At 44.7% G+C, this 19,646-nt stretch overlaps 1 long non-coding RNA gene across 1 annotated transcript; it reads right to left on the minus strand.

The window, feature by feature from the left end:
• Positions 1 to 754: 754 nt before the first annotated feature.
• LOC110351033 (uncharacterized) lies at positions 755 to 17,055 on the minus strand. Its single transcript, XR_002398057.2, has 4 exons — positions 16,946 to 17,055; positions 10,272 to 10,363; positions 2,902 to 3,113; positions 755 to 2,239 (listed from the first exon to the last, which is right to left on the minus strand). It is a non-coding gene; the product is annotated as an uncharacterized LOC110351033 (long non-coding RNA).
• Between the last annotated feature and the right edge of the window lie 2,591 nt (positions 17,056 to 19,646).

Here is a 19,646-nt window from a genome sequence, read left to right on the forward strand (position 1 = left end):
ACACAAGGAAATGAATTCCAGAAGCAGCAGATCATTGGAGGGCATCTTGGGCTGCTTATTACACATATATCTCTGAAATCCCACTTTTTGTTTTCCAGTACTGGAGATTGAACTCAGGACCTTGCACTTGTGAGGCAGGTGCAGTGCCACTGAGCTAAATCCCTGGCCCCCATTTTTTTAATATTAAAAATTTTCAGAGGCCGGGGATTTAGGCGGCTCAGTGTTGCCACCACCTGCCTCACAAGCACAAGGACCTGAGTTCAATCCCTGGTACCAAAATTTAAAAAAAAAATAATTCAAACATACACAAAAGTATAGAAAATAATATAGCGAACTTCCATATACCCATCATCCATATTCAATAATTGTCAAAAAAGCACTATTTTGTGCAGATATCCCAGATGAATACATCCTTTCCCCACCTATCCTTCATCCTTCATCCTTCCATCCTATACTTTCTTTAAACCCCAGTGTTCCTGGCTCTTTCCTCCTCTCCCTTTTCTCTTTTTGGCGTGTCTAAAAGGTAAAGGAGTGACAGATGCAAAGAAAGCAAAATTTCTCCTTTATGCTGGAGATTAATATTAAGAGTGGGTGTCTATAATTTGGAGGGGTCAACACAGAGTCCTAGCTCATCTGGAAGGAACTATGTTTTTTTTAAAAAAAATTTAATGTGCATACAAATTACCTGAGGCTCTAACACAAGGATTCTGGTTGGGCGTGGTGGCGAAAGGATCTCAAGTTCAAGGCCAGCCTGGACAACATAGCAAGATCCAGTCTCAAAAAAAAGAGAAAGAAAAAATCCCCAGAGATTCTGAATTGTTAGGTCTGGGATAGTACCTGAGGTTCTGCATTTCTAACGAGTTAACAAGGTGATGCCAGTGTTGATGATCCAGAGACCACAAGTTGAGCAGCAAGGGTCTAGAGTTGCGCTATCAAAGTAGGTAGCCATTACATGTATGTGACCAAGTTAATTTAAATTAAGTAACATTACAGATCACTTCTTCAGTTTCCCTAACCACATTGTAAAGGCTCAGTAACCACACTGAACATATCATCACAGAAAGTTCCACTGGATGGCACTGGTATAGAAAGAGAATTGACTCATGTAATAACTTTCCTACAGCTGCTTTTTATACCAGAACAACTATCTATTAATTCACAACAAAAGAGGACCGGCACAAGATAAATAGCAACAGGTTATTTATAGTCAGTATTTATTTCTGCTTGCTCGAATGGATTAACCCCATGTTCCTAAATACTATTTGAAAGGTTGTTTGGTTAGCTCAGTAAGTGAGCAGAAGAGGGTGGAAATACCTGCCTGGTTATAAGACTAGATGAATTGCTTTTCTTCACAGTAGGAGTGTAGTTTGTTTGTTTGTTTGTTTGTTTCCTTGCTGACTGGTACTGGACTTTAGAATCAGAGCAGAAAATGCTGGGGAAGACACCCTATCAAGAACCTACTTTGGCCTCCTTTTTAAAGACTCACTAAGGTTAACTATCCTTTTAGGGCAATGTAGTCTAATATGCTGGGTGCAATCAGGTATTCCTTTCTGTGATTCCATTTCATTTAGAGCTTTTCATATGCTCTTTTGTCTGTTAAATATTTGCTCCCTCCATTGGACTGTAAACCTCTTGAAGGCAGGGTTTGCCATGGATTTGGCATTTAAAATGTTTGTTGAATTAATACTTCAATTAATAATGGTATCATATTAGCATATTCATTATGTTAGCTTCTCAGTGCCTGGTGTGAGGGTAGGGAGGAAGCATAAACCTGGACTGGACAAGGCACAGCTATATAGTGGACTTACAGTGAGACTCTACTAAATCCCATTCCATTATCTATGAAATGGGAATAGTAGATTTAGCCTGAGCTTATGTCACCAGATTATCCTAAGGATCAAATGAGCTTATAGTTGTAAAACTTTTATCACATAATTATTTTTTAAAATTCTAGTTTTCTCAATGAAATTAGGAGGTACTCTGCTCTCACTCCCAACATATATACAGATTGCCTTGCAGAATTGTCTATCTTATTCTCACATCCGAGAGCATTGCTTGTTTGGAACATTTACTTATATTTTCAGGTTCGTTCTCTCTCTCTCTCCCCTAATCAGCTTTTAAATTTTTTAGATATAGATTTTAAATAGAAATTTAATTTAGTATTTTAAATATTCCTTCATTGTTTGGAGAACTCCAAGTATATTACTGATATCAGCAAGTTTTGTAGTCCTTGGAACATCTGCAAAAAAGAAAGGGAATCTAAAATGAAGCTATTTTGGAATAGGTATCAAAAAAGATGAGTAAATTGCTTAAAGCACTAAAATTTTAGCCCTCCCCATTGGATTGAACCCTTTCTATATCTAGCAGTTCACCTATATTCCCATTTTTTTGTTTTGTCCCTTAAGATCAACCCAGAGTACTTCTATTGCCTGCACCCCCATCCCTGCCTCTATAAAGCCCCACTCATTTCATTGACCTGTCTAACTTTTTCACTTTCTTCTTAGCATGCTTTCTCATGGGTTTATTCTCTGTGACAAGTGGTATCAGTCTCCATTTTTTGCCACTCTTTACCTTTTCCACGTTAATCCTACACACTTCTTGGAAGCTGCAGTTGGTCTGGTGGAACCACAAGGGTATGCACATTAGCTAGGTGCAGAACAGGAATTTCTGGTGTGGGTGAGGAGTGCCATAGATGCCTTTCAGAGTCCTGGACTCCTCAGGTTTGTCAAGCAAATCTGATAGTACTTTGTTTAGGCAAGTAATTCTTACTGTCCTCCATATTACAGTCTCAGTAGCTAAGGCAAGTCATGCAGTGAGTGGCAGGTTTATCCTGTCTTCATAGAGGTGATCATTCCAGGAGATGGCTAAATCATGAATGTTTTCTTGACTTTTGATACTCACATGCAGACATCTCAAAATAGTCCTGGACCAAATCGTCAGATACATGTTTCTTTGAAATATGGCTGGCAAATTCATGGTTCAGAATGTTATTTTAGCTGCTAGTGGTAGGGTTCCAATGCCACAGTCAGCCTGCGCCTATCCCAGAGATGGAGGACTTTGGTTCCAAAACATCACTATAAATAAGACTCTCCTGGAGCTCCTGCCATGTGGTCCTGCAAAAAGATTTTGGTATTTTTTTAATTAAGGAGTTTTGTCATAAATACGAATTTTTTTCTTGTATGTGCAACACTCTCTTTTAACTAAAAACTTTTTAACTAAAATGAAATCCTAGCTAATGATGAGACTTCTCAGCTAATTTTCATAACATATGACTCCTTGATTAGTTTGTGTTGTATTTGGAAAGTTAATATTCCAGTTTAGGAAGTCAGTGCTTTCGATTTTGGAAGGAATTATCGTTAAACTGTTAAACTTATAGTTAGGGATTTTCTTCTGGATCTGTGACCATTTAATTAACCCTTTGAGTTAATAGATGTTTTTCCTCTAATAACACTTTCTGAGCCTACTGATTTGTGTTTGAAGTATTTCAACACTTATACTGTTCCTTACTGTTTCTCAGACTAAAGAACTTTAGAATTCCCAATGCTAGAAGAGAACTTAGCAGTCAAATTCACAAGCTGGCTCCTAGTAGAGCCAGGAAAAGAATGTAGCTTTGTGATTCAGAGTGCAGTCTCCAAAGCCAGGCTTCTTGGGTTAGGGTCCTGGCTGTGCCACTCACTATTTGACTTGAGCTAGTTACTTAACCTGTAATATGAGGGGGAGGGGATAATAAGAATTACCTACCTAAGGGGATTGTTGTGAAGATTTAACAAGCGCAAACATCCTAATAGTCTCCAAGAGGCATTAAGTACTATGTATATGTGGGGAGGTGGGTAGGAGCTATCTCTTGCCTGGGTCAGGTCTCTTTTCAGTTCATTATAACATTACCAGGGGGCAGTGCCAAGCAGATAAAGGGGATGTGTAAGGGTGTGGGTGGACTGTGTGGTCTATGGCTTGTGTTCTCCAAGGCCTGTGTTCCACAACTCTAGGTCCAGGTTATGACCAGAGCAAAGATCTAGGTGTTGACAAATGGGAAGCTAGGGGCCTTGTGAGAGAATAGGACTATTACTCAAGGTCAGTAATAGAGCAGTCAGTTCCTGTCAGCTCCTGTGAGGGCACATACCAAGCCAACAGGAAGGCCAAGGTCTGGCTCCCCTTAATAGAGTACTACCATTCCTTTGAAACCACAGGCAAAGGAGTTTCTGCTGTATTCAGTTTGGGTCAGATCATAGTTGGAGTATTGAGTTCAGTTCTGGTCAGCTCATTTCCAGTCTGGAGCATAGCTGGAAGTAGTTGATGGAACAGTGTACAGTGCAGAATCCTGTCATATGCCTTTGCTCACAGACATCTGTTGAGCCTCTGGGGCAGAGCACTGGGCTACATGCCTTACGTTGAGGCTGGGTGGGGTGGGATGCAAATATGCTTTGGAAATAGTTTCTTCTCTCTGGAATGTAGAAAGTAAGATATATGGATTCAGTTTAATGTAGCAAACATCTATGAATTGACTGCGGTGTTCAAGTTTTAGCTGTTACGTTGGGGTTTGGTAGAAAGAGCATTAGACTGACTTTAAGACAGCTAGATTCACTGGGTACAGGGGCACACAGTTGTAATCTCAGTACTTTGGGAGGCTGCAGCTGAAGGATTCCAAGTTCAAATCCTGCCTGGAAAATCTAGCAAGACCCAGTCTCAAAAAAAGAAAAAAAGGGCTGGAGATATAGCTCAGTGGTAGAGCACCCCTAGCACCCCTAGGTCTGATTCTCAGTAACACACATGCATGCACACGCACATATGCACAGACACACATCGGCTGCATTCTAGTCTTACTCCAGTCATCAACTAGCTGCGCAACTATGTATAAGTTACCTGGGATTCAGTTTTCTCACATATAAAATAGAGGTTATAACACTTGCCTATTAACAGTACAAATTCCAGAGCCCCTGGCCCACTAAATCAGAATCTTCATGGGAGGCACCTGGGAAGTATTTTGATCACAGAAGTTGGGAAACGCTAGCCTTTAGGGTGGTGTTCTTCATGTATGGCCTCAAATTACCTACATCAGAACCTCCAAGGAATTTAGAGGATTACAAGGCTGGCCCCAGATTTGCTTAGAATGCTGGAGACAGAAGTCTGGGGGGCTATATTTAAGGTGATCCAAGGTGATCCTTTGAACCTCTAAATTTGATAACCACTATTAGAGGATTTTGTGAGGATTAAATGAGAATTATGAGGAAACTGACAGCTCATATTTGAGGCTGAGCCATACAAAACTTTTGCTTTAGGAAGAAGTCATCATAAGCACTTCTGAAAGTTGAAATGCTATGTCTTAGTGAGAATCTTCCGAGCTGCAAAGGAAGAGTTTCAGAAAGAAGTCTGAGGGTGCAGAACCCCAAGGGTAGCTGTGGTATTATCTTATTAGCTAGTAACTGAGGGCCCAGTGCTTCCATGACTTAGAGAATTAAAATAGTGTTTTGAAATGGTAAAAAGAGGCTTGCAACCCAGAAGTTGCCTACCTTTCCACCAGGATGTTTACTTCCCCCCAAGAGAGGTTTTGTTTTTGTTTTTGTTTTTGGTACCAGGGATCGATCTCAGGACCTTTTGCTTGCGAGGCAGGCAGCGGAACCACTGAGCTAAATCCCCGGCCCCAAAAGAGGTTTTGAATGAGTCAAATTGCTACAAGCCAATATGGAGCACTTTTTAGGGGGAGAATTCTTTTTTTTTTTTTTTTTTTTTGGTACCAGGGATCAAACTCGGGACCTTGTATTTGCGAGGCAGCCGGCAGCACCACTGAGCTAAATCCCCGGCCCAAAAGTTAGATTTCTTTTTATTTTTTTTGGTACCAGGGATTGAACTTGGGTCTTTGCGCTTCCACAGCAGGCGGCAAAACCACTGAGCTAAATCCCTGGCCCAGGGGGAGAATTCTTATGAATAACTTTACCTTGACCTCTGTGTGCCCCACCCTAATTTTAGTATGTGAACTAATCCCTATCTAATCACCTGTGGCTAGAGTAGAAGGGTTAGTTTTGCTCAATTATGTAATATCTTAGGGATCTACTTTCTTCAGAAAAGGAAGGGCAAAAATAAAGAAGGAAAATCTAAAAGAGTGGGAAATTTTGAGACCTGTGATGGTTAAGGTGGATTGGCAACTTGATTGGCTTGGGAACTGCCCAGGGAATTAATAAAGCACACTCTGGGTGAGTCATGGAGGCATGACCTTGGGATCTATATCTGGTTTCTCATCCCTTCTTCTCTAGCAGTGTTCCCCTTCTACTTCCTGGGCACCATGAACTAAGCATCTTTACTCTGCTACACCATCCTGCCAAATATTTCTGACTTGGGGGCCAACAGACTATGGACTGAATCCCCTAAAACCATGAACCAAACTAAACCTCTCCCCCTTTTAAGTTGTGTGTGTCAGATATTGTGTCCCAGTGGTGGGAAAGCTGACCAATAGTAAATGTGTAGTATTTGTTTTCATAAGAAAGAGGAAGTAAAGAAATGAAGAGTGACTCTTACATTTGGTAATATAGATCTGTTTGTGAAACCAATGAATTCCCTCCCCCAAGCACATACACAGAGACACATCTGATTTTATATACATTGACTGGGAGGTGTGTCCATAGATACCTTGATCAAGAACTTCTAGTTTTCTGTGCCTCTAAAGGGCAGTACTTTACAACTGGGGGAAAATGCCAGAGAAATGGATTTCCATTCCATGTTTAGAAAAGTCTTCTGACATTTCAGTCATCTAATAATGAATCATTTCCATTTTAAGGTACTGAAACTCCCATCACAACAAAATTTTTACCAGTCCATGCATTTACTTTTTCATTCACTCTATTGAACACACCTCCATTCACACATTTCAAGAACTCTTGTTTGTGAGTGTGTAGGAGTAGAAATGTGAAAGAGTATCACAACTTAGTAAAGGAAATTAGACACAGATGTATGATGACAGTGAAAGCCAGTGAAAGTGGGTACAAAGGACTTCCAGGGGCCACAGAACAGAAAGGAAGGAAGTGTGGAGAGGCCTTCCCTAGGCCTACATGAGGTAGCTTGGGCAGGGGAAGGTGCTTTAGCAGAGCTACTCCAAACTGATGCACAATATTTATTAAAACAACAACAGCACTGTGCTACTATGCGAACACAGCTAGGTTTAGGATATCCACCTTTCCACAAATGGCAGTCTCTCAGACTGTCCTAAATGGAAATTCTGGAACTGCTACTGATCATAAGCTTCTCTAGTTTACACAGTTATTGAATCAGGGGCCCGAGCCCTTCACAGAGATTGGTATTCAAATGGAGCATCTTCAGTTGATTGTTGTGGCTGATAAGCCAGGTAATGCCAATGAGAATATGCTGTGAGAATGAGGAAGTGGGCAGTAGTGAATGCAGTGGAACATGGAGTGACTGTCCCTAAACCTAGAGCCATCTCCCCATGATTGTTCCAACACCTTTGAGGTTTGAAAGCATTCCCTTCCCTGCAGGTTTTCCTCACTTTCCATGCCTGCTTCCACAGACAGTACATCCACCCTTTCTCCCTCCCACCAAGGTCACCACTCAGAAGGCTTTGATAAATGTCATCTTTTTTTGAAAATTGCCTTGGAAAAAGGCAATTTGACTGCAGTGAGGCAGAACAGGGAGCTGAACACCAGCCGCCCTTTATCGACCAAAGCCCAGCCCCGAGAACAAAATGAAAAGGACTGTACCCCTGCCTTGGGCTCCTGGCCCTCCCTGGGCTGCCTCTCCCCTTGGGTCCAGGAGTGATGCAGAAGCTTCACAGAGCGTGGGTCTCCTCCCCACTCTGTCCCTCTTCCCAGCCCTGTGTCTATTGCTGCTACTTGTTTCCTGGCTAGTAGCTAAAGGTCCCTGAGAACCCCCACAGCTTTCGGGGTGGGGGCCCTCTCCACTGTGCAAGCAGTGGGCTGCTGATTAGTGTGGGGAATAAATAACAGCAAGCTAATTATCTCCCTGATTTCGGCTTGCCTCACTAACAAGGCTAGGCTGGAGTGGTGATGCGGCTGTTGATACTATTCCAAGCATGTTTCTGGGTTCAGGGAAATTTCCATGCCTTTCCAGTCTGGAAACACTTCCCCTTCCCAGATGCTCTAGAGTTCTAAGGGGAAATGTTCCCTCTCCTGCTTCACCTTGGAATTGAGAGACTCACCCCAGACAGACTGTTTATGTCAGTCCCTGGTGGGTGATTTTCAGAGAAGCAGGCAAAGCTTTCAGGGAGGCTAGAGGTTGGTCAAGGGCATGGAGTGATGAGTCCTTAGGGACCACACATGCCAGCATTTAGTATCCTAATTACATCTGCTGCTCCCATTCCTTGAACTGAATGGTTTCCATCACACCGGCAAGCTAAGAGTAAAAAAGTGCATAGAGCATTGGTCGAGACTCATACTACCTCTGTAACTTTAGACATGGTTCTTAATCACTCTGGTCCCCCATTTTCTCTTATGAAATGAGGCATGATGACCTTGTAGCTTTGCTTAGTTATAGAATCATGATTTCTGACTAACTCTGAAATTTGACTATGGTGTTTCCTTGTAATCCTGGGCTGGGAAACCTGCCAATGCTTCTGGTGGCCATCTCTCTAGGATGAATTTCCTTTTTCCTATATGATTACCCCACTTCCACCTTCCTCTCACTTCACTCTTTTGGTCTTGAAAATTTGTCTTGGCTGGAGGGAGATTAAGGAACATCCTCTTTAGGAAAATTTCAGTTTCTAGCATCCTAGGCTGTGCTAACTTGCAGACTCAGTAGTTAGCAGTTTGCAAAAAGACAGGATGTGGGGAAGCCTTCTCATTAGAGCAGTAACTGCTGCTGGCTGATTGAGTGCAGAGGAAGAAATTAATTTGCCTACCAGGCATTTTGGCCCAGCCCAGACTGTGGGCCCTGCCACCACCTTTACACCAACTGCAGAGTTCACTTGTAGGAAATTGGAGGGGTGGATAAGCTTTCCTCTGAGGAGATCAGGTATTAGACAAACTAGATGTTTTCACCTGATGTAGACAAATCCAAGAAAAAACAAAGTAAATGGGGGTCACAGACCCCTTAGGAAAGGGAAAGAAGAAAAGGTAAGGTTAATGTTATACTGGCAAGCCTAAGGGGGAAATTCCTGCTTTCGGAATAGTAAGAAATTCTGAAACATAAGGTCAGAATTTCCTAAGGTACTAAGTTCATGCTATCTGGTCTGATCTGATGAAAAGAACCCTCAGGTAGGGATCAGAAGGTCTTATTTGACATTATACTTTATCACTTCTAAAGGGTAAACTCGGGCAACTCTTATTTTTGGCATTGGCTAGGGTGAACTAAGTGATGTAACCAATAACCCCCAAATCTCAAATGTCACTGAGAGTAATGGAAGTGTCACATAATAGAAGTATTTCCAGGGCCAGGGATTTAGCTTAGTGGTTTCGCCTCCTGCTGCGCAAGCGCAAGGACACGAGTTCAATCCCCGGTAACGGAAAAAAAAAAAAGAAGAAGAAGTATTTCCTTGGCGGCCTTCTACATAGCAATTCAAGGACCCATCTGCTGGCTCTTCACACAGCTACAGGCTTTGAAATTCTCCAGTGGATCCTCAACATCCAGTCAGAAGATGAGCGAAGAGACAAGGATCATGCAAGATGTTGTGGAAGGTTTTATGGACTTGGTCTGAAAGTGGCATTTAATTTACCATTTCTGCCACATTCTATTGGCCCAAATTCAGTCATGTAACCACACCTGACTGCAAGAGAGGCTGGGAAATGTAGTCAAGCTGTGTACACATGAGGTAAAAGGAAATGGTTTGGTAAACAACCAATCAGTCTTTGACACACATTGTTTGCAATTTGTTTCTGAATGTGTCAGTAGGGCAAACGGTCTTTACTCTATCATGATATAAAACAGAAGAACAGATTATAAGACAGCTTTAAAAATGTAGAATGGGGCCAGGAATTTAGCTCAGTGGTGCCACTGCCTGCCTGGAAAGCTCAAGGTCCCGAGTTCAATCCCTGGTACCAAAAAATAAATAAATAAATAAAATGAACACACACATACACACAATTATAATGTGTTTCTCAGATTAACCTAGCAGTAACTTCATAAATACTGGCTCAAAGTAACTTCATAAATACTCTTTTAGAAACAGTAAAGTGCTCTGTTGTTGGAACAAATATATTTGAGTTACATGACAAATGTCTGAATAATGATGGAATTGGCTTCAATGTGATGAATTTTTCAATAAATCCAATCCTTTAAAAATTATATAATGTACTCTTCCTCTCCCCACTTACCTTCGATCTGGATGGAGGATTCAGCCAGTATAGCTGATGTGGTCGTGGCTGAGACGGAGATTTGGCTGCTCCAATCAGCTTGTTTGGTGAGCCTGGGGCAAAGAAGGTGATCTGTGTGGGTAGGAGATTGATTACAAGCAAAAGACTGGGCAAACAGGAAGCATACTAAGGACAACAGAAGCCATATTTCTCGTGGGTAGTGACAGTAATTACACATGTGGAAAGGGAACAAACCCTGTGGCCTTAGTGAGAATCGGGGAAGTCATTTGAACTCATGTTTTTAATATAAATAAATGTAGATGTGTGTACATATTTCTTTCTAGCATAAATGAAAGTGTTCTCTCTGAAAGATACAATGCCTGTGAGGACACCAAGCACCAAGGTCTTGGCTTCTAAATACCATTTTCCACTTGAAAGAAATCAGCCTAGAAATTAGAACCTGGAACATCTTGTTTTGCTAGAAAGTAAGGACATACTCAAGGAGTGATGGAAATCTGTCAAAAGGATAGAGAACCCAGAATGTGCTCACAGTCCAAATCCAGGACAACTTAGGCATCAAAATAAATAATTTTAGTATTAAGCTGTAACTCTTTGAGTAAAATAGAAATAGATGAATTTATATGTGGAGAGAGATGCTTGGAAATATAGAAAAAGGATGAAATTAGAAAATTGCCATTTGATAACCATCATAGTAATAAATGATTTAGACAAGAACTAGCAGTGGATGTTAAAACTAGTGTGTGAAAGTTTGACAAGGAATATATTTATGCAGTCTCAATCTTAACCAAGTGATCAAAGTTAATATCATGGGTAACGCCACAAAATAGCATTTATGCCTCTTGTTGACATGAACTGAGAATGCAGCATCACTTCTACAGTATTCTTGACAAAAGTATATAACCTGAACTCATTAATACCACACATTAAGGTAACGCCCACCAAATCCAAATTGAGGGACATTCTGCAAAGTAACTTGGCTATATTTTCCAAAAATATTAAAGGCTGGAGATGTAGCTCAGTGGTAGAGTGCCTGCCTAGCATGTGTGAGGCCTTGAGTTTAATTTCCAGCACACACACACACACATACCAGGATTATAAAAGACTGAGGAACTGTTCCAGATGGACTCAAAAGACAAGAAAACTAAATGCATCATATGATCCTAGACTTATTTGTGCATCTATAAAAAATGTTATTAGAAGAATCAATGAAATTTGAATGGGGTCTTTAGATTTGATGGTTGTTTTGTGTTAAGTCTAATTTCCCAGTTGTGATGTGGTGCTGTGGTTATACAAGAGAATATCTTTTTGTTTGGTGAATACACACTGAAATGTGAAGGGGTAATATGGCATCATGTTTGCAACATACTCTCCCATGAGTCAGAATTTCCATGAATGAATATATACAAAATAGGGCAGAGAGGCCGGGGATTTAGCTCAGTGGTTTCGCTGCCTGCTGTGCAAGCGCAAGGACCTTAGTTCGATCCCCGGTACCAAAGGTACCAAAACAACAACAACAACAACAACAACAACAACAACAACAACAAAAAACCCCAAAATAGGGCAGAGAGAAGATTCATACGGGGACAAAGTATGACAACATTGAAATATGAAACAAAGGAATTGAGTGGAAGGTGTGCAGGAGTTCTTTGCAACTTTTTGTAAATCTGAAACTATTTCAAAATTTAAAAAATTAAAAATCATGTGTAGCAAACAAAGAGTCCTGTATCTTTGGACTCTGGCAGGAGAGACTTTTGATAAGAGCTGAGAGTTAATAAGAAGTGAGAAGCAGTAAAGCAGCATAGAGAATGATCAGGATTTGGGGTAAATGACCTAGACTGAGTACTCTACTTGTCACATACCAATTGGATGATCTGAGTTAGTTTACCTCTCTGAGCCTCAGTACTGATGTCATGAAAGTACCATGTGGCTTAAATAATAATAACATATGTGCCAGTGCTTTGTAAGTCATAAAACATGGCCCCAAATACAGTGCTGCTTTTTTTTTTAATACCAGGAATCGAACTCGGGACCTTGCACATGCAAGGCAGGCAGTGGCACCACTGAGTTAAATCCCTGGCCCAGCAAATATAAATCATAATAGTATCTTTTTTCTCCCAGAAAACTGCAACTAATGAATGTAAAACTGTCCTTTCAGTTCTCATGTCTCTTTCATTTCTTCATCCAGTTACCATCTCAATGTTGTTATTCTTAGAAACAGATGAATTCTCTCATGAACTGAGAATGGAGGAGGCACAGCACCTAGAAAGGCACCACTGATGGCAAAGAGACCAGGGCTTTCCGTGGTGCACATGTCTGTGTCTGTGCATGTATGACGTGTGTGAGTCTTGGAGGCCTCGGTTTCCAGCACCTTCTATGAGCAGAGACCCTGTGGGGCCTGGTTCATGCTGTTACAGATTCATAAACGTCTGCTTGTGTGGCCTGGCTAGTCCCTTCTAGAAGGAAAGCCCCTTTGCTTCTGTTGCTCCTGACAAAAATACTTATGTAAACAGTGTTAAGATGCAAACCAGTCTCTGGCAACTTAAGAATCAAGGTCCTAAGGCCTCATGGCTGAAGAGGAGCTGATATCACCGTGAGGTAATGAAAAGAAAATCATCATTATGGTTTGAAACACTTTCCAAAGACTTTCACCCACATTCCCTCATGTGAGCCTTAGAGCCACAGCAACCTGGGAGACAAATATTGCTCTTAGCATTTTTCACAGATCAGGACTTGCCCTGATCAGATCTGGGACCTGCCAAAATCCACAAAGCTAACAAATGGCACCCATGGGACACATGTCAGGATGTTAACAATGTCTTTCTGCAACACAGACATTTTTATCTTCCTCACCTCCCTTCCCAGGAGCACCATCCTACCTCGGGGGTTCTGTTTCCTGTGGCTTTGACTTCTCAGAGCACTCCTCTGCTTTCACAATGACCTCCATCCCAGACCTCTGGCCCTGAAGCATCCCACGCTGATCTTCCTTCTCCAGGTTATCTGACATCCCCTCCACCAGCCCCCACATTCCAGCTGGAACCACAGGGGTTTGGTATCTTAGTTCCTGTTGCTTAAAGCTGTCACTCTCTGTTCTGGAGCGAAGAGAAGACCTGAAGATGAGGTACTCTGTGGATGGCCTCAGGAAGTTGGCCCCTGCGGCTCCTTTATGTGTGCTCCCCGATTCCCAGTCTTCTTGCTTTGTTATCTTCTAGCCCACATGGGCATTCCCTTTCTTCCCAAAGCCAGCAGAAGGAGCAATGCTGTGTTTCTAATTCATTTCATCCCTGAGCATCCTTGTGCTGGAGAGAATTCTAGCAACACCAGGTTATCATCACGCTCCTTCTGCCCTGAGCACTTCTTAGACCAGACAGACAGATGGCTTGAAAATCAGACACAGCAGAGCCTAGCAGCCTCTGCTCCACCCTTTGGATAGCAGCTGCTCCTGAACCAACCAAGGCTCACCTGAGAAGGGGGTACTTCTGGTGGCAGTGGTGTGACCAATATGCTTCTGGCTGATCCTGGGCCCCTCACTGTTCTGAGAGCCCAAAGAAAGGGCTTGGTCTGGGGATTTGCTGGATAGATCTAGAGCTGAGGCCTTATACTAAAATGGACCGACACTGACCATCTGGAAGTTGGGAAACCCGATCACAAGCGGACCTCTGGGTGTGCCTGAGCCTTCTCCCTGGGATGCAGCCCCCTCATCTGTAACACAAGGAATACATTTTAAAGGCCTTTCTGCCCATTGTATACATCTAGTTAAATCCATGTGCTGGCTCTTTGGGACTGGAGCTGGGCCCAGAAGGAACTCAAGTCTGGAATTCTGGCTGCTGATTCCTATTCTGATGCTCTATTCACTGCTGATTCTGGAAATGGAGGTCATTGTGTGGATTTTGGGCAGCAAAGGGTGCTGTACCAGCCTGGCCTCTGTTCAGTGGGGCAGAGGGAATGCCTAGGAACCCTGTAGCTGGACCCATGAGGACAGGAGGGCCTGGGACTGTTTCCCTTGGTGGTGCTGAGGTAGGATGGAGAGGAGCCCAGTAGCCCAGTGTTGGCCTAAGGACATGTATCTGAGAAACCTCAGGGCTATAGTAAAACACACTAGGAGCACAGGGGAGAGGAATAGAGAGCACTGAAATGAGCTTCTGATAGCAGAATCAGCCAGGCATGGCACAGCTTAAGGCTTATTACAGCTGGCTCTCCCCCTCCATAAAATGAGGAGTGTGGCTGGAATACTTTTCAGGTTCCTTCCAGCTTTGACAATTTTCAACCCCATAAGCAAAAAGCTGGCTCATTGAATAATGCTGGACTCCTCCTGAGGGTGGGACTCCTGGGATTAGGCAGTATGGGGACCTGCTTCCAGCACTGCCAGATGACTGGCTGCTTGCCCAGGCCAGGGGGAAGCAGAAGGAGAAGATGTGAGAACTATCATCTTTTCCCTCCCTCTCCTTTCAGTGCCTCTATTCCCCAAGGGTCAGAGGATCCCCTGCCATCTCCCCACCTGAAAGGAAACCAAATCCTGCTGAGCCCTGGGGCACAGAGAGGTGGCCCTCGGCCAATAGAAACAGCTGCCTTAGGTGTCATCTTGCCTTGGGGGTGGAGAGGAGCTGGACTTTCAGGTCCCCTCTGATCCGGGTAGGTAATCAGAGTCTTTGCCAATCCCCTGAGACAGAAGCCTCCAAGCGTCCCTGTGGGCCGAGTCAGCATCTTCACAGAAGCCAGGAATCCATCTCTCCAGGCACAGGATCGAAGGAGCTGAGCTTTCCTGTGTGAACTCTGAGGAGCTCAAGCCAGGGCTGTAGCCCGAGAAGCACAGCTCAGTGCCAGAGGAGGCAGCCACCAGCCCTCTTCCCCCACAGACAGACAGGGTATTGATCCTGCTCACCCACGCCCTCCCTCTCTCCACTTCATGGCGCAGCTAATGGCCTGGAAAAGACTGGCCAGCTGTTCCCCAGCTGTGACATAATGAGCTCAGGGACGATCAATGCCATTCCGGTCTCTAATTAGGCTGGGGAGAGCAGGCTGGGGTGAGTGTGTGGCCTGTTTCCTGAGGGCACCACTTCCACTCCAGTCCCCAGCTGCCGTCTGCTGGCAGCCACCTGGGCCCATGCATCTGCTCCCTGGAGGAGTGGTCAGAGCCTTCAAGTGGCCCTTGGGAGGGTTTCTGGCCCAGAGTTCCTTCTCCAGCAGCAAAATTTAAGACTCCAGAACCATGTTGGGGGAGAATCTGACCTGAACTCGAATCCTCCCACCACCTCGAAGCTCCCTGCCACACCCTTCTCTGTCCATGTCTGTCTCTGTGGCCTTCAGCCCCGACCCTCCAGCTCCCTACCCCTGAGAGCCTGCCCAGGATCCTCCCCACAATAAGTCATGGATGCCCAAGTCTGAATGGCGAGGAGGACTGGAGGCAAATTTGGCTACTGGCCCAATCTCCCTTGCTATTTATACCCTCAGTCCAGGGAGGGCTAGATCAGCTTCAGTGTATTCACTGCATAGGAAGTGAAACAGAGAGAGAGGTGGCAAGTGAAAGGTGTACACTAAGGCAAAGACAGAGCAGCAGGGGAGCAGAGGCCTACTGTCAAGACTCTGAGACTTGGAGAACTCTGAAAACAGAATGCAGAGAGCAAAGAGAAACTAAATGTGAGAGACAGAAAAAGCAAGAAAATGGGGGCATCAAAGAAGAAAGAGGAGATGAGATAACAGAACCAGGACATACCTTATGCTTGGAGGGTCAGGCCCCAAGTGCCAGATCAGATGTTCCACTGGGGAAGCTAAGGTGATGGGCAGAGAATGTCCAGGGCCTGGTGTGAGATTACAGGAGTCGGGAGACAGTGGCTGGGGTCAGAGAGGCACAAGGAACAGAGCTCTGAGGGTGTGAGCAGAGGCCAGTCTGCAGGCTTGGGAGTAGGCCGGGCAATCCAGAGGTGGGAAAGCCAGGCAGGGCCTCTCCCCTAGAACTGAGGTTGTGGGCCCTGCTCTCTGGATGGGGGAAAGTTTTCAGCAAGGAGCTGGGAGCAGGAGTTAGAGCAGTGTGGAGAGTAGAGAAGGGCCTTTTGTGTGGGTATGGAATAAGCAGGCCTCCAAGAGAGGGTGTCCCGGCATTCTGCTGCTTCTACTTTATAGTTCAGTATGGCCCCATGGCTTTTTAGGTTGCTTGGTCTGGGAGGGAACTCCCCATGCAGACCCCAGTCTCCGCCATTCATAGTCAGATGAAGCCCCTTAGAGGGGTCTTTCTGGGACCCAGCAGACCCCACCATTGCTTTCTTGGCTCCTTCCCTGTCCTAAGGCTGCATTTTGGCCTGACTGTGATTCCCAGGAGAACAACCTAGTTCACAGAGCTCACTGCCATTCCCTGCAGGGTCACCCTCACCTGCCCAGGCCCTGAGCCTCTGAAGTTATCAGGGCCCTGAAGAGAAAAGCCACACAAAGACAACAGGTGCTGACTCAGATTTTCAGGAAGCAGAGTGGAAAAGACTTTAGAGAAGGTGTGGAATCCTAGTCTGATCTCGTTGAAGCTGAGGCCCAGCGAAGGTAGGAGAGGAGCCCCCAGGGCTGCACTCTCAACACAGGTGGCCAGCACACTGCTGTTTACTCAGGGCTGTTCCTGGGACCCCAGCCTGCCAGATCTACCTCACAACCTCCTAGGAGTAGGAGGTATTTCCTCTCGGGAGCCCTCCTACCTGGTTCTCCCAGCTGAGACTGTGACAGTGTGAAAAGGTCGGATCCCACGGATTACAAGTCGCTGGAAGGAGAAAGCAGGTGGGGATTTTGCGAGGAGAAGCCTGTCACTAGAGAGTGTAGAGTCTTCACAGCTTTGTGGGCAGCACTGCCCCCGTGTGGTTCATATCTGTCACTACACTCTGGAGCCCCTGAAATAGAGCAGCTGGGTCCTCCTTACCACCCAGATCTTCCCTATCGGGGGCCCCTCCCCCAGTGGGAGGCTGGCTTAGATCCTCCAAGATTATCCCTGCAGAATAAGCCACTGGAGAGACAGTTTCCACATACCATTCTCCAGAAGGATCCCCGGGGGGTGGGTGAAGGCTACCATCACCCTGCTCTGAGAGGTCACTCACAAGTCGCCTCTCCATCCCTAAGGAGCCCTTGAAAGTTCTGGGCCTGGGCATGTGGCTCTCCCTTGGACAGAAAGGCATGAGAGCTGAATAGGGGGTGGTCCTGTTTTTAGGAGGGCCAGGAATATAGCAAGAGGGAAGGAGACTGGCTGGGAAAGAGACCACAAGGCCTAGCTGTGTCCAGCCTGGAAAGGGCAGAGTCAGGCTGCCCTAGGGCTCAGCTGGGTCTGTCTTGGCTGGAGATGAGACACTTAGGGGTGACTAAGTGCTCGGGAAATGTGGAGCCGGGGCGCTCCCAGGGTGAAAGCCCAGACACCTGGGAGTGCTCCTTGGCACCCCCAGTTGGAAACCCAACTGTTCTCAGGCAGAGCTAGGGAGAGTGACCTTGAGCTGTCATCCCAGGCTGAGTGATCCAGGGTGCCATGTCCCTGCAGATCAGGCCGGGCAACTTCTTATGACACCCCAAATCTATAGGGAGAATTTCCAGGCATTTACATTGCCATTCTGCTTTTCTTTACCTCCTGTCCAAAGAGTGGAGGTCACATACAGGTACCTGGATCGATTCACTGAGGGCCCTGCCTGGAAACAAGGGTGTCATTTGACCTCTCTGTCTCTTTATCTCTGACCTGTCTTTCCTCTGGGTTCGATTTTCCATAGTTCACATGCCCCAGATCCTTCATGACCTGTGTGCTTTTGTGCTCCTCCCTCTGGGCCTGAACAAGGAAAATTCCCAGTTCAATTCAACTTGTGGATTCAGTAAATACTTAATGACTGACTCACAAAAGCCCAAAATCTAGGCACATCTGTGGCTCTGAGTTTCTCTGCTCAGAACATTTTGCTGTGTTAATTTCCCCATGTGGCTTCTCACTCCAGCTTGCAAGGCCTCTTATAATCCCGCAGATGTAACTTTCTACTCTCACTTCTTCCCAACACTCAGTTGCTTTTCAGTTCATCTTGATACCTCACGGTGCCCTGAGGTTTCTTAAACTTGCCATTCTTCATGATTTGCCAGCCAGCTGTTTGCACCTTCACTACTCTCCTCCTCACCCTCTGTTCACTGTTCCCAGTTTAAATCCTAACCCTTTGAGTGACTTTTTGGTTTTTTGGTTTTGTTTTGTTTTATTGAGATAAGGTTTCACTATGTAGCCCAGGCTAAACTCAAACTTATGATCCTTCTACCTCAGCCTCCCAAGTTTTGGAATTACAGGTGTCTGTTGCCTTGTTCAGGTCCCAGAAATGGCTTCTAATGTCCGATAGCACAGTGGGGTAACTATAGTCAACAATCAGTTAAATATTTTGAAATAGCTAATTGAGAAGATATTGAATGTTCCCAGAACAAAGAAATGATAAATGTCTGAGGTAATAGATATGCCATTTACCTTGATCCAATCATTATACAATGCATGTGTATCTTGAAAAGCCACACTGTACCCCATAAATGTTAATGACTACTATGTGTGAATTAAAAATATTAACAATTTTAAAAGGTTTTAAAAAACCTTTAAGACCCATGCCACTTCCTTCAGGAAGCCCTCCTGGATTTCCTGAGGGAGTAGGTCCTCTTTTTCCTCTGGATCTCCCCAACAGTTTGACTCTCTTAAAGGTTATAACCTGCTTTGTTCCATCCTAGATTGCAAGCATCAAGAGGGGAAGATTTATATTCATCTCATCTTTGTATCCCTTTGTATTCTTCTCTCTTTGCATGGAACAGATCAGTGCATATTTCTTGACTTGAATGAAATACAGCCTGTAGTTGGACTTTTGAGGTGGAAGGAGGTGGAAATGGGATGTCCTGGGGCTTCAGGAGACAGCAGAAATGTGCATAGTGTGGGGAGAGTGGGTGAAGAGTACAGAGAAGCCATGGGAATCTGGGCCTTCTTAGAATCTGACCAGGGAAGAGATGTGCTTTCCTGAAGAGAACACACAGCTGGAAGGGCCTTGGAGATTTGGTGGGTTGAGGAAGAGCACCAGGTGTGGGAATGACTCTAGGTTGCCATTAGCCAAGTCTTTGCATCCTTAGTGATGGGTTAAAAAAAAGTTAAGAACCCAGAGGCTTAGGTTCTGGTTATACCTCCTTCATGCTCTACCTGTGAAGCCTTGAACAAGCTATTGTGCCTCTGGGCCTATTTGCCTGTAAGGTAAGGGGTTAGACACCTGGCCTCTTAGGGCCCTTTCAGCTCTGCTATTCTGCTGCCATGTCATCTTGCTATAGGGTTAGTCTCTGTCCCTCCCCAAGACCCAGCAGCAGGCATGACCCCACCCTGGTCCTGGACTGTGTTTCTCAGAAAAGAGGGCAGAGCCTGAAGCCATG

Source organism: Heterocephalus glaber, unplaced genomic scaffold, assembly GCF_053883595.1.
Source record: "Heterocephalus glaber isolate CG9 unplaced genomic scaffold, H.glaber_assembly_v1.0 deba00001442, whole genome shotgun sequence".
NCBI classification, from domain to species: Eukaryota; Metazoa; Chordata; class Mammalia; order Rodentia; family Bathyergidae; genus Heterocephalus; species Heterocephalus glaber.